General features: G+C 47.6%; 1 long non-coding RNA gene across 1 annotated transcript; it reads left to right on the top strand.

Annotated features, from left to right (window-relative positions):
* Positions 1-490: 490 nt before the first annotated feature.
* Positions 491-9,347, top strand: LOC149872773 (uncharacterized). The gene is made up of 3 exons (XR_016439799.1): positions 491-591; positions 727-927; positions 9,275-9,347. It is a non-coding gene; the product is annotated as an uncharacterized LOC149872773 (long non-coding RNA).
* Positions 9,348-15,026: the final 5,679 nt, after the last annotated feature.

The following is a 15,026-nucleotide window of genomic DNA, read 5'->3' as shown; positions in this document are numbered from 1 at the left end:
GTATGTGATATTATGCATTACACACAATTTTTCACAGCTTATTTGAAACCACGAGCCCCTGAGCAATGCTTTTCCTTGCCAGCACATGGTACTCTTCTGTATTCAGAAATTTTCATTCAACATGTATGTCTTTCATATGTATTTAGAAAAAAATAGTTTGGTAACAGATGTGGGTTGGAAACCAAATCCAAATGCTGCATCAAAAGAACATCCCCTCCATATTAAATTGTATATGTACAGATAAATCCCTGACCCTTCTGTCTTAAACTCTGAGTCTGTATGGAAATTGTTAAAAACTGTAATAGAATATTAAATAATTCTGGAACTGAAAGGTATATTCTCTAATCCCTCCAGCTTTTAGGGAGGTAATTATTGTGGGCCAGAACCCAGGGTGTATGTTTGCATGCCCATATGGTAAGTATTAAATGTAAACACTTACCAGTTTCTTCAAGTTTCAGACTCAGCATTAAGGTAACAGCTTAAAGGCAAAGTAAGCTGCAAAACAGTGCTTCATACTTCCCTGAGAACAGAGCAATCTGTCATATCCACCATAAGCCTAGGCTAGTAATGCCGACTAGCAGTGTTTCAGAGGTAAGGAAAAGTATCTCTAATTCAAACACATTTTTGAATTGCATTTGAATGCATTTGAAATACATTTTTGAATTGCATTTAAAAAAATAATGCCATTCAAGCCAAGAGTCCTGAAATAATTATTCCAATTATTAGAAAATCACAGAAGAATGCATTACATATAAGGATCAAGTACTGTGCCTCTGAAAATGTAAGCCTCTGAGGATCAAGGATCAAGGCTCATTGAGGGGAGGGGGGGGAAGAGGACCAAGGGAGCCACGGAACACTGAACCAAGAGACACCCACAAGAACAGCCCAGCCCAGCCAAGACAGGCGACAAACACAAGAAGTACCCAGGTAAGAGACAGGGGCCTGAATAGTCCTGGGATTGGGGGTGCAGTGCATATACCCTCAGGAATGCTCATAGTATGGGGAACAAGCAGGAAGAACTTACCGTCCTGCTAGCTAACGCAAACCGAGACATAGTGGGGCTCACTGAAACTTGGTGGGATCCAATGCATGACTGGGTGGTAAACATCAAGCGGTATAGGCTATATAGGCAGGATAACCCAAGGAGGAAAGGTGGAGGTGTGGTGCTCTAAGTCAAACAGCAATACTCATCCTCAGCAAACAGCACTGGGTCAAAGGAGAGGCAGACTGAAGTGCTTTGGGTCAGAACACAAGGGGTTCAGGCGGAAAGGAACTTAATGGTGGGGGTCTACTACAGGCCACCCAACCAGGTGGAAGAGCTGGACCAGGAATTCTCAGGTCAGCTCACGGAGGCAGTTAAGTCAAGGGATGTGGTCATCATGGGTGAAACTAAACTAAGCCCGCTGGGGGATGGGGGGACTACTGCCACTGCTGGCCCACTGAGCAACCCTTGCAAAGCCAGCAGACCAAGGCACTTAAAGGAGCCCACCCCTCCCCCAGCCCTGGCACAATCTGTGGGCAAGGCAAGAGCCCCCAAGGTGACACTTGCCTGCCTGTACACTAATGCCAGGAGCCTGGGCAACAAGAAGGAGGAGCTCATCCTCCTGCTCAGTGCAAAGAATTATGACGTCATTGGGATAACGGAGACCTGGTGGGACTCCACCCATGACTGGACCATGGGTATACAGGGCTATACCCTGTACAGGAGGGATCGTGTTGACAAAAGGGGCGGGTGTGTAGCTGTCTATGTGAAGGAAAGCTACATGTCCCTGCAAGCTGATGTTCACGACCAGCATGGACAGCTAGAGACCCTCTGGGTAAAAATTCGTGGGGAATACGGCACAGGGGACACAATGGTGGGAGTCTACTACAGACCTCCCACTCAAAGTCCTGAGCTTGACTAGGAGTTCGCCTAGGAACTGACTGAGGCCGCTTGCTCCAGGACCTTGGTTGTCATGGGTGACTTCAATTACCCGGACATCTCGTGGGAAGATCACTCAGCAAAATCTGAGCGGTTGCAAAGCTTTCTCTCATGCATGGATGACCTCTACCTGACTCAAGAAGTCTATGGGCCAATGAGAGACAAAGTGCTGCTCAACCTGGTACTGGCTATGGGGGAAGACCTAATCAGCGACCTAGTGATCGATGGGAAGCTGGGTGACAGCGACCACGAGCTGATCACCTTCACCATCCGCTGTAAAGCTGGCAAGTCAGTCAGCAACGCAGAAGTCCTTGACTTCAGAAAAGCCGACTTTGGCAAGCTCAAGAGGCTTGTCGGTCAGGCCCTTAGGGACCATGACCCCAGGGAGATGGGAGTTCAAGAAGAGTGGTTGCTTCTCAAGGAAGCGATCCTCAGTGCACAAGCTGAATCTATTCCAACACGGAGGAAAGGCAGCAAGAAGGCACAGCAGCCCTCCTGGCTCTCCAGGGACCTAGCGGACCTCCTACGGCTAAAAAGGAAAGCTTACAAAGGAAAGAGGACGGGATTCACCTCCAAGGAGGATTATTCTGCACTGGTCCAGTCCTGCAGGGAGCAAACCAGGAAAGCCAAGGCTGCAACTGAACTCCAACTAGCTTCAAGCATCAAGGACAACAAAAAGTCCTTTTTCAGATATGTGGGGAGCTGGAGGAAAAGCAAGGACAACGATGGACCCCTGCTAAACCAGATGGGGCAACTGGCAACTGATGCCCAGGAAAAAGCCAACCTATTAAATAGGTACTTTGCGTCAGTCTTTCATCAGTCACATGGGATGTCCATGCCTGCTATGGGACAAGGAGATCTGGGTGATGGGGATCCCCTACCCTCCATAAATGCTGACCTCATGAAGGAACACCTTGAGAAGCTGGATACCTTCAAGTCAGCCGGCCCTGACAATCTACACTCCAGGGTACTCAAGGAGATGGTGAGCGTCATAGCCTAGCCCCTGGCACAGATATCTGAAAACTCCTGGTGCACTGGTGTAGTGCCCGAAGACTGGAAGAAGACCAATGTGGTGCCGATCTTCAAGAAAGGGAGGAGAGTGGATCCGGCTAACTACAGGCCCATTAGCCTGACTTCTATCCTGGGGAAGATCTTAGAAAAGTTTATTAAGGAGGCCATCCTTGAGGGACTGGCCCAGGCTAACATCCTAAGGGATAGCCAGCACGGGTTTGTTGCGGGTAGATCTTGTTTGAACAATCTCATTTCCTTCTATGACCAGGTGACCTGTGACTTGGACAAGGGAGAAGAGATTGATGTCATATATCTTGACTTCAAAAAAGCTTTTGATCTGGTATCCCATGATCACCTCTTGGCCAAAATGGCCAGTTGTGGCTTTGGCTCAACCACGATCCACTGGCTGGGAAATTGGCTCCCTGGTCAGACCCAGAGGGTTGTGATTGATGGCAGTCACTCATCGTGGTGCCCTGTGACCAGTGGGGTCCCTCAAGGCTCTGTCCTTGGACCCATACTGTTCAACATCTTCATTAACGATGTGGACATTGGAGTCAGGAGTGGACTGGCCAAGTTCACCGATGACACCAAACTTTGGGGCAAAGCATCCACGCCAGAAGATAGGCGGGTGATCCAGGCTGACCTGGACAAGCTCAGCAAATGGGCAGACGAGAACCTGATGGTGTTTAACACTGAAAAATGCAAGGTTCTCCACCTTGGGAGGAAAAACCTGCAGCACCCTTATAGGCTTGGCAGTGCTACATTGGATAGCACTACAGATGAAAGAGACTTGTGGGTCATCATTGACCCCAAGATGAACATGAGCCTGCAATGCGATGCTGTGGCTAGTAAAGCGACCAAAACGCTGGCTTGCATCCATAGATGCTTCTCGAGCAAATCCCAGGACATCATTCTCCCCTTGTACTCGGCCTTGGTGAGGCCGCAGCTGGAGTACTGCATCCAGTTTTGGGCTCCACAATTCAAAAAGGATGTGGAGAAGCTTGAGAGAGTCCAGAGGAGAGCCACATGCATGATTAGAGGTTAGGAAAACAGATCTTATAATGATAGGCTGAGAGACATGGGACTCTTTAGCCTGGAAAAGCACAGGCTCAGGGGTGATCTGTTGGCCACCTATAAATTTATCAGGGGTGACCACCAGGATCTGGGGGAATGTTTGTTCACCAGAGCGCCCCAAGGGATGACTAGGTCGAACAGTCACAAACTCCTGCAAGACCGTTTCAGGCTGGACATAAGGAAGAATTTCTTTACTGTCCGAGCCCCCAAGGTCTGGAACAGTCTGCCAGCGGAGGTGGTTCAAGCACCTACATTGAACACCTTCAAGAGTAAATTGAATGCTTATCTTGCTGGGATCCTATGACCCCAGCTGACTTTCTGCCCTTTGGGTGGGGGACTGGACTCGATGATCTCCTGAGGTGCCTTCCAGCCCTGATGTCTATGAAATCTATGAAATCTAAACTATCTGCTGGGAAGAGCAGTCAGCCAGGTCTGACTGCTCACATAGGTTTCTAGCTGAGTTACAGGACCTCCATCTAATCCAGGAGGTGCAGAGTCCCACCAGGAGAAATGCCTCGTTGGACCTGGTCCTGGCGACAGGCAGGACCTGGTGAGGGGACTAGGGATCATCGCCTACTCGAATTCACCATCCAGCGCAGGGTGTCAAAGGCCTGCAGCAAGGCAGCAGCCCTGGACTTCAGGAGTGGGGATTTCAATGAGGTAAGGAGACTAGTCAGGGAGGCACTAAGGTCTGGGGGGAAGGTGGGTGTAACAGCCAGAACCAGACTAATTAATAAGCAATAACATGTGCTTCTTGGAGGCATTTGGTATTTTGCCTAGACAGGTAATATTAGTTAATATAAAGCTTGTAATTTTTTAAACTGCAAATGTAACTTGTCTGTCATAAGTTTAACCAAAATGATAGAATTAACTGTTCATGAAACTGACTGGGCCCCATAGGCAAAGCTGTAGCTGTAAGATTAGAAGACATAACGGTTTTTTTCTCAGGGTTCAGCCTTGATGATAAAACTGGATCTAACTGCCTGGCACACAACACAGTCTAAGAAAACATATCCCAAGAAAGCATATTCAAATGAAGCCTAAAAGGGGTTGGAATTTAGGTGGAGCAATGTCATTTTCAAACCTAAAGATGCTGAATCATAATTTGCTTATTGGATAAACCATAGCCTGGGTAGTAAACTTTTATAATAATTTTAACACCTTTCAATTCCATAGGGTAACAGCTATAGGGCAACATTATGAGTGGTTCTGAGGCCATGAGATTAACAAGGTATAAAAAGCATGTGCATCAGGTAACCAGCAGGAAGGAGGGAACAGAACGGTCATTTCTGTTCCACGCCTGGAGCCTGGACTCCCGGTGTGAGTGAGGGTCAGATTCTGATCAAGGGACTTTCCCTGGTAATCCCTGTGACAGTATTGATCGAGGGATGCCTGATGTCATGGAAATTTTTAAGTGTATGCTGCCAGTACAGAAGAGGTTAAACTGACATGCGCGGTTTGAAGCTGTGAGTGGAAATTTCCAAGGCTCACCCAGTCCTTGCCCCCTGGGTGACCTGCGGACCTGTCAATCATTGCTGACCTACTTTCCCCACAGACGCATGCTCAGATTGTGTCAGCTCCTGACTGAGAGCATGCTCAGTCAGAACCTGACATGAGGTAATCGGACTAGAAATTTCTCTGTGGAGAGCACGTTGATTGGCTACTAAATTGATATAAAAGTTCTGTGAGCCCCTCCCTCGGGGTGTGTGTGTGGTGGTGTGTGGGGGGAGATCGCGCGGACCAGAGACAGAGGCTGCTGCTGCAGGGACTGTTCTCTGAGTCAGGCTTCAGGGCCTATTGATCTCCTCCTTCGGTGGCTTAGTACTCGTTGTATTGCGGTTTTGACTACGTTCATCTGGCTTCCTGACTTACCTTTCGAACTGATTAACGGCTTACGATTTCGGATCACCCTATGGACTTTGTTTAACTCGGTTCCGGATCACCGACCTCGGCTTTTCTTCACCACCTACGACTCTGCTCATCCCTCCAACTGACGTCTCCGCTGCATCACCTTCTGGCTACTGACCTCGGCTTTTCTCATTCGACCACCCGATTTGTCCATTGCTGTGGACTGGCGTCACGCGGTTCAACATCACCGTGTTACAGTTCGTTTTATTGTTTGTTTCGTTGTTTGTAATCCCCATTTATGAGCTGTTGACCAGCCCTGGGACTAGGTCTTCGGACTGAACCTCGTGGGCCAACAGACCCCTTTGTTGTTAATTGTTTGTTTGTGTTCCAACTGTAACTGAAGACCTTTCTGCCTACGCCTGAAGCGTAAGTCAAATAAATTCACCTGTTTTCCTCAATCCGCTCCGAGTCCCTAACTCCAGACTCTACGCCGCTAATCCCACCTGTCCGTATCTAATTGCCACCCCGGCCCACCGTGACCTTGGGGCCCGATCCTTCGGTTTTCCCCGACACCTGACTTTGCTGGAATCACTTGATGCGTACCTGGCATTGAGGGACTATCAATAAGTTGCCAACTCATGTCAACCCATGCCATCTATCTGTTGTTTTGAACAGCCCAGTGGCTAATACCCTTGCAGTGCCCATTTGGCCTGTGACAGAATTGATAGATCTATCTGTTGTTATTATTTGTTGTTATTTACTATTATCTCTTTAATACTGCATTATCTGCTTATTGCATTTATCTTTCTGTTAACTGTTGTGTGTGTGTGAGATATAATAAATTTGCCTTTATTTCACTCCCAACTTTTCCTCCTCGATCCAAAACTGAACCTAACAGCCCAGTTGGCCTGTGATAAAATTGATACACTCACAGTGCCCAGCTGGCCTATGACATACGGGAGTCCAAGAAAAGTGGTCTTTCCTTAAGGAGATGAACCTCCAAGCTCAAAAGGTGACAATCCCCTCATGGATCAAAGGAAGCAAGAGTGCTCAGAAGCCCCTATGGCTCACCAAAAGCATCTAGAAATGTCTCAAAGCAAAAGGAGGCATACACCCAATGGATTGCAGGAGCCATCACCAAGGAGGATTATAACTCCATTGCTTGAGATTGGAGGGGTGCTGTTAGGAAGGCTAAGGTGGAGATGGAACTGGGTCTAGTGACCCAGATCAAAGATAACAAGAAGTCCTTTTTTAAATACCTAGGGGGTAAAAAGAAGGTACCAAGTAATGTGGGGCCTTTGCAGGACATGGTTGGAAATCTGGTGGTTGCACCAGATGACAAAGCTAACCTCTTTAACAGATTCTTTTCTTTCATTTTTCTGAGCAGGGACCAGGACATCCCCCCCACTGGGATCCCAGATGGACCCAGGGGAGGTGCAGCCAGACCCAGGTTCAGTGAGGACTTAGGGAACTTCTGGTGGGACTAGACATGTTCAAATCAGCAGGTCCTGATGATCCTCACCCCAGAGTGCTAAGGGAATTGGCATTTTGACTCATCAGACTGTGTATAATTCAGGTCACATTCACATGCATCAAATCTACAATATGGAGGACAAGAAATCATTTTCAAGAAAAAAAATTAAAAAGGAGACTGTGGTTTCACCATTCTCTCTCTTGTTGGCAACCTGTAGAATAGCCTGCAGAATAAGTGGTAGGTAATAGGCCTGTGTGAACAGGAAACTATTCGATTCAGATTAGGATTTGGCCGATTTCAGAGGACAGTGATTCTATTCAGAGATTCAGATCGCTGTCCCGAACTGATTTGGCCGAATCAACTTTTGAAGATTTGGCACTGATTTGGAGAGATTCAGTGATTTGGCCACAGACTATAATGGTGAATCACTGAAATACCTTTAACTGTCATTTTTTGGCAGATTTGGATGAAAACAGCAGAAATGGTAGCCCCTTCTGAAAGCATGAAGGATTGCTGTAACCACTAGGATAGGTTACGCTAGACTAGTAGGCTATTTGGTATACTTTGTGATGTCCCTCTCATCTTGTTTAAGCTAAACCACTGTGAAGCAAAGAATTCAAGATAAGTTGTGTCAGAAGGGAGAGTAAAGTTTAACTCTGTTATTGCCCAGTGCTTAGGTTACCACCGCAATGCCCCTTCCCTGTCCCCGTCCCCACCCAATTTGTCTTGACTAAAAGGATTTCAGGCTACAGTATTACTGATGTAGTATGTTTTCATATCCTCAAAAGATATTTAGATGCCTCATGGCTGTTGAAATCACTGAGAGTTAGGTGCCTAGACTCCTCTGAGGATTTGGGTCCAAGTATAGTGAGGGGAAAAAATAAACTATACAAAATCCCTGTCAGCATTCAAAGTTTATATTTTGTGAAATGTAAATATATATTATATTAATTATATTATAGTGGTAAAAACAATCATTTAGAAGACTGTTTCATGCTTAAGTAGTATTTTTTTTAAGTGTAAATTTCAAAGAAACAACAAATTACCAACCCAAATACATTTCAGACTTAATTATGAAAAGAACCCACATGGAATGGAAAACACAAGGAAAGAGTTGAATTTTTAATTACACTGCTTTTTTGAGAAGAAGGATGGATGTTTGCATTAACTGTATTTATTCATAGTGGAATTCGCAGTTATCCAGTCTAATTTCTTGCACAACTTTTTCAGCTCCCTCCCTAACTTCCCCAGTTCCTTGAAAATGGATGTAGTGCTCCTCATTTGGCCAAAGGCAATCAATTTTCCAAGACTTTTTAAAAGTCCCTTAAGGAAAATTTTTCATATGGGGTCTGCCTTCATTTTCCATGTAGTGAACTCTATTTTTGATAGAATGAAGGGAAGTTCTGGAAGTTGTATAATCAACGTGGGTCAGCATTTTGTAGTGGAAACATTTTTAATACAGAGGGTTTGAGATTGCCTAAGGGGAAGAATATATATAACTGTCATACTTTTTTTCCTTCTCCACAGGCTCAGTTCTGTCTTTTTAGGATAAATTATAGTTCTAATATTTAGCATTGTGAAATGGTATGTGAAATTGAATGCAAGTGGCAGGAAGAATTCCCAGACAGAGTACCATATGATTACCTAGTAAACAAATATTTAGTGCAAAACTTGTGAACAGTATTAGGAATAATCTGGAAGGCTGATGACCCAATAGTATTCGTTAAAAACATTTCCTGGCTTTGCTGTAATTAAATTTAACTTAATCCACTTAACCATGCTCCCCTTTTTAATTTTTTTTTCTTGCAAATGCATGTGATCTGGATTATCCATAGTCTGATGAGGAGCCTTTTGGCTTCAATCCAAAGTTAAGAATCATTTCAAGAAAAGACTGTAAAGATTGCAGCAAATTCCAGGTGATAGCTAACATTTTCCTTTATTTTTAGGTTTATGAATCAAAGACTAAATGATGGATCTAAGAGCAGAAAGATTTCCTGGTTTCTGGCTCCATCCAGTGTGAAGCTCAGGAAGTCAAACTTGTTGAGTAAGTGTAGCAGGACCCTGTCCCAGCTGTGGTCATGACACCCCCTGGTGGCCAGGTGACTCCTGCCCCCAACTCCAGCTCCTCACAGTACCCTTCCTTTTTTAATTCATCTGCCACACCTTGATATAATTTATAGGCTTTCAGGAAGCTGCCCCAGGGTTCCAGGGTGAGCCTAGTACACTTCTGCTTTGCCCTTTGGGCACAACCACAGGTGATGCATGGGGGGGTACAGGGGGCATATGCCCCCCGAGAATGCTGGTTCCCCACCTGACAGTGAGTGCCCTGGTGGGCACAGAGAGCACTGGCTGCTGGGGGACCCCCCTGGTTGTGCCTTGCTGGTGCCCCACCCAGACTTAGGAGGCACCAGTCACCTGTGGGCACTACATTGTGGTCTGGGCCCTATTAGTGCCTCAGGGTACCACTTGCCTTATGTGCTGTTTTCGTGGCCTCCATCCTCCCCTACAGCAGCATCCATGTCTTGCAGGTGTTACTCTGAGTTCTTCCACTGGGGCCTCTGGCCCCGTCTGTCAGTCAACCCCCTTAGCCAGCCTGCCCTTCTGTGCAGTAGCTTAACCCAGCTGCTTTCAGCCCTTACTTTTGCGCTGCCTGCCCCTTGGCTGCTTGACAGTCACTCCCCCTGGTGGTAACTCCTACCCTTGCTGTCTCTGTCTGCTTGCTCATGAGTAATCCTTTCTTAAGTGTCTTCTGTTCCTCCTGTAGATATTACTGTTGCGGGGTTTTACTACATAGGAGCATGGCTCATTCCTTCTTGCCATGATGGATGCTGGTGTCCAATCTGTATCCCACTTCTAAAACCATATAATGTTTACTCTATGCTATTGGCTCACCCAGACCTCCATGCTTTTGGAGTTCTACCCTCATATCAGCATTCATCAGAGACCGGTGGGGTGGTAAACAGATTCAACTTTATTAGGAACAGGATTCAGCAACTCTCATGCTCTCAGCTTGCAGGAGGAACTACAACTGCCCATCACCATAAACCATAGCCATAGGGCATCAGGGGGAAAGATTGGGTCATCCCACTGGTGGGCCCTTAAAGATACATTCCATATACCACATAGTCCTGGCCCTTGTGTCCATAGATAACTAACAGTCTATCTCCATCCTCTATAATCACCCTTCTGGTATTTGAAATTTGTTATCTGATTCCTGCTCAGTCTTTTCTTCTCCAATTTTTCAACCCTAGTTCTTTCAGCCTTTCTTTATAAATCATGTTTCTAATCATTGTTGTCACTCTCTGCTGGGTTCTATAATCTGTCCACATGTTTCTTCAAGTGTGGGGCTCATAATTGGACATAATCCTTCAGGTGAGGCCTCACCAGTGCTGAAACAGAGCAGAAGGATCACTTCCTTTGATTTGAAAATGAACCTCCTCTTAATACAACCCAAAATACCGTTAGCTATTTTTGCAACAAGAGTGCACTGTTGGCTCATATTCATCTTTTGGCCCATGGTACCCCCACAACATCATTTTCTGCAGTATTGCAGCCTAACCAGTCAGTCTTTATTTGTGCATGTAATTGTTTCACCTACATGCAAACCTTTGTACTTGTCCTTGTTCATGTCGCACCCCTAACGCATCCTTGACCTGCAAGACTGGGTTTGCACAACCGGCTTGGCGCGAGGAGGGGGATTTATGACCGGGCAGGTGGGTGATAACAGTGAGCAGGAGTCAGTATGATTTAAACACAGCGTGATGGTTTCACAAAAGATTTATTTTACTTACACTTCTGATGTGCTGCAGCGTAGGCAGAGGAGCTGATTGATTTAGTTACAGCATGCAGATATCATGTTACCCAGCATTTACAGGGTGGGTAAGACAGTTGCTTCTGAGCGATTTATATAAGCTGATGCAGTCTTCAGATTACCAAGAGCTCTTGATAAGAAAGATAACACCAAAGATAGAGAGATAAACGGACCGGTAAGACAAGATGGGGGTACGCCAAAAAAAAAAAATACAGAGGCGGAGAGAAATATTTGTTGTGCATGTGAGGGCGCGCGCGCTAGGGGTGGCCGTGAGCTCCCTAGCGCCGCCTACCGTCACGTTAGGGTGACGTAGCACCCTCAGAACCTCGCCCGCCACGACTTTGATGGTAAAATATATAATGTGGAGGCTGCCAGTTTCCCTAATGGACGGTCTAGTTGTTCGTCCCTATTCCAGACGGGGTATCTATGCGCTTCCTGCCTTAAGGGCAACGCGTGCCTCCAAGCCTCCCCCTCAGCACGCCCCAAGCCTCGCAGCTGGTCTGGGGGACGCTTGTATGGTCCCTCGCCCCTCGGGTACCCTTGTCCTCACTCTCGGGCACCGGGGCTCTTCGCCCACCTGGCGCCTCCTTGGGTCGGGCCCCAATCTCTAGCCCGTTCCCCGCGCCCTGGGCCTGTCACGCTGGCGCCCAGCTACTTGCTGGCGCCTCCTGGGTCGGCTCGCCAGCGCCGCTCACTACCGGCGCCCCCTGGGCCGGGTCCTAGCCGGCGCCTGGCTAATCGCCGGCTCTGTCTTAAGTCTGGAGCGCTCTCGCCGCCATAGCCTCGGCGCCCTCGGGCCAGCACGCTCTCGCCGCCCTAGCCTCGGCGCCCTTGGGCCGGCACGCTCCCTCTGCCCGGATCTCGGCTCTATCGCCGCCCTAGACTCGGCGCCCTCGGGCCGGCTCACTCTCGCCGCCCTAGTCTCGGCGCCCTTGGGCCGGGTTCTAGCCTGAGCTCTATCACCGCCCTAGTCTCGGCGCCCTCGGGCCGGCTCACTCTCGCCGCCCTAGTCTCGGCGCCCTCGGGCCGGCTCACTCCTCGCCTGGCGCGCTAGCCTTAGCTCTATCGCCGCCCTAGCCTCGGCGCCCTTGGGCCGGCGCTATCGCCGCCCTAGCCTCGGCGCCCTTGGGCCGGCGCTATCGCCGCCCTAGCCTCGGCGCCCTTGGGCCGGCGCTATCGCCGCCCTAGCCTCGGCGCCCTTGGGCCGGCGCTATCGCCGCCCTAGCCTCGGCGCCCTTGGGCCGGCGCTATCGCCGCCCTAGCCTCGGCGCCCTTGGGCCGGCGCTATCGCCGCCCTAGCCTCGGCGCCCTTGGGCCGGCGCTATCGCCGCCCTAGCCTCGGCGCCCTTGGGTGGCTAGCTAGGCCTGGCTATTCGGCCCCTCTCTGGGGCCTTGCCCCTCAGGGGCCTCTACCACGCTCCCTGCGCTTTGCCCCTTTGGGCTTCCCCCCTCCGGGGCCGACACGCCACGCGCCCCGCGCCCTGTCTCTGCCCTGCTCCAGGGCTTTGCCCTCTTTAGGGCTGACTCCGCGCCTCTTGCGCCCTGTCTCTGCCCCGCTCCAGGGCCTTGCCCTCTCGGGGCTGACTCCGCGCCCCTTGCGCTCTGTCCCTGCCCCGCTCCGGGGCTAAACACCGCCCTTATGGCTGGGGTCTGTAACCCCACACACCGCGCCTCCCTGGCGCACAATAATGCCCAGCAGCACCGACACTAGTGCCCCTGGCACTGTGCCTCAACTGGGCACTGGGAACCCCCAAGCGGTTGGGGAGCTCCCCTGAGGCCTCCTCGCTCCCCTACAGCCTCACCCGGTCCTCCGGTGTAAACTGTAACGTAATACTCCAGCCATCTGGCTATAACATAAATACAGAGGCTCCACACGCCTAACAACTCCAAGCCCCACCAGGGCTTTCAATCCTACCTCCAGTCAGGGCGATCTTGTTCCCTGCATCATTGTAGCCGGTTAGTGTGGTAAAGCTGCAAGCACTAACTCAGGCCACTCAGCTCAGCCACAGAGCTCCTGCTCCTGCGGCAGCCAGAAGGGAACTGTGTGTCTAGCTCCGGCCTCAGCTAGTTATAAAGGCCTGGCCCTGCCCTCTTCCGGCCATGTGACCGCCTGGTTGCCCTGGCAACCAGGCACCTGAGCTGCCTGGGTGATTGACAGCTCTGCCAATCACCCTCTCAATCCCGGAGCACCTCTGTGACTCCGTGACAGTGCACAATCTGTTCTTCTTGAGTGTATACACGGTTCTTTGCTTGGGCGGAAGTTCCTTCAAAGTTTTATTTGATACAGGTGACCAATTACTATACGCCAATCATAAGTAATTAATGAGGTGGCACTTGTGCTTTCTTTGTTTGCTCAGGTTTCATAAAAAAAAGGGGGGTTATTTTTACTTGGGTGGTACTGGTTCTGTTTGGTCACAGGACGGCGTGCATAGTATATTTAATTTTACAACTTTACTAAAGTCAGCTAATCTCGTTACTATAGGTACTTTATCTTTTGTGCTGGGCTGTCAAGGTCAGTTTCTCTCTTTTGTATGAGAAGCTCAAGCAATTTGAAATGAGGCACAGATAGGGGTGTGTATATGCAGCACTGTTAATACAGGGGGATAAATTACAACCACAGAGTTTGTTGTGTTAGCCTCTGACCTTTTGTCATCTGACCTTTTGGCCATCGGCATCTGAAATCAAAGACTTTGATCTTTGACAGTTCAATGTCATCCAATTCATTGCAGACTATCACCAGCTGGTCTAAGTCATGCTGTATCCTAGCCCTTTCCTCTTGAGTGTCTGCAGCTTCATCCAATTTAATGTAATCCACAGCTTTCCAAAGTGTAATCCAAAGTGTAAATTAATTCCACCCTCCAAACTGTTAATAAAGATATCAAACAATACCTGCCCCACAACAGACTCCTGGGGAACTCCACTTAAGTACTTTCTCCTAACTGGACAATGAGCCTTTGATGAGCCATCAGTGGCCATTGAGTTATCTTTATTTGCTTTCATTTTGACCCTAGTAAGGATTAGTCAATAAAATATATTAGTGGCAACTACAGAATTTGTTTTTCAGCACTAGACTTGGTGATTAAAGGGTCATGGGAATTGGGGTTAATATAGAGAAAAATCCCAGTCAAATACTGAAGGCCATGTTTTTGATTACCCTAGAACAAAGCAAAGGTATAACAAACTAAAGATAATGGAAGTTGAAAGTAAACAAACTCAGACTGGAAAAAAACATTTTTAAATGTGAGGTCATTTACAGAGTTTATACAGAGGTAGCAGTGCATCTAAAAGACCTGCTGAAGTTCACACAAAAAAAATGTTTGTTTTATATTGGTCTGGAAAGATCATGTATCATGTTGCCTTTTCCTACTGGAATTATTGTAGCTCCAGTGTGGAGAGGGTAAACAATATTTTCTCCATGGAACATTTGGAAACTTTTGTGTTCCACAAATTCACATGAAGTATAAAATACTAATGCTAACATCCAAATTAATTCATTAAAATTCTCTAACAGAACATCTTAAAGTAATAAATCTTTAATATTCCTTTTCATTTTAATTTAGGGCATCAATCTGCATTGAAAAACCTCAAGTTGTAGCATTTATTTATGACATTTCAGTTTTTTTTCTATAGCTACAGCTTGCTTACTTTGGATAGTTATTAGACACATCTTCAAATCACAATGTATAATAATAGACCAGGACGGTTACATCAGCAGGTCTTTAATGACCTGAAAATAAGAGAAAGAAGGTGAAACAAGAACTTGTTGCTGAAGATTAACAGATATTCAGATCAACAAACTAGGAACTTGCAGCTGAGATTATTGGAAGGCAGGACAACTAAATACAAATAAAACTCTGTAGCTATTTACAATTTATTGTCAAACAGTT

The sequence above is a fragment of the Crocodylus siamensis genome, chromosome 1 (genome assembly GCF_052110815.1).
Source record: "Crocodylus siamensis isolate JL-2025a chromosome 1, ASM5211081v1, whole genome shotgun sequence".
Taxonomy (NCBI): Eukaryota; Metazoa; Chordata; order Crocodylia; family Crocodylidae; genus Crocodylus; species Crocodylus siamensis.
The sequence above is the reverse complement of the archived record's forward strand: the minus strand, read 5'-3'. Positions and strand labels throughout refer to the sequence as shown.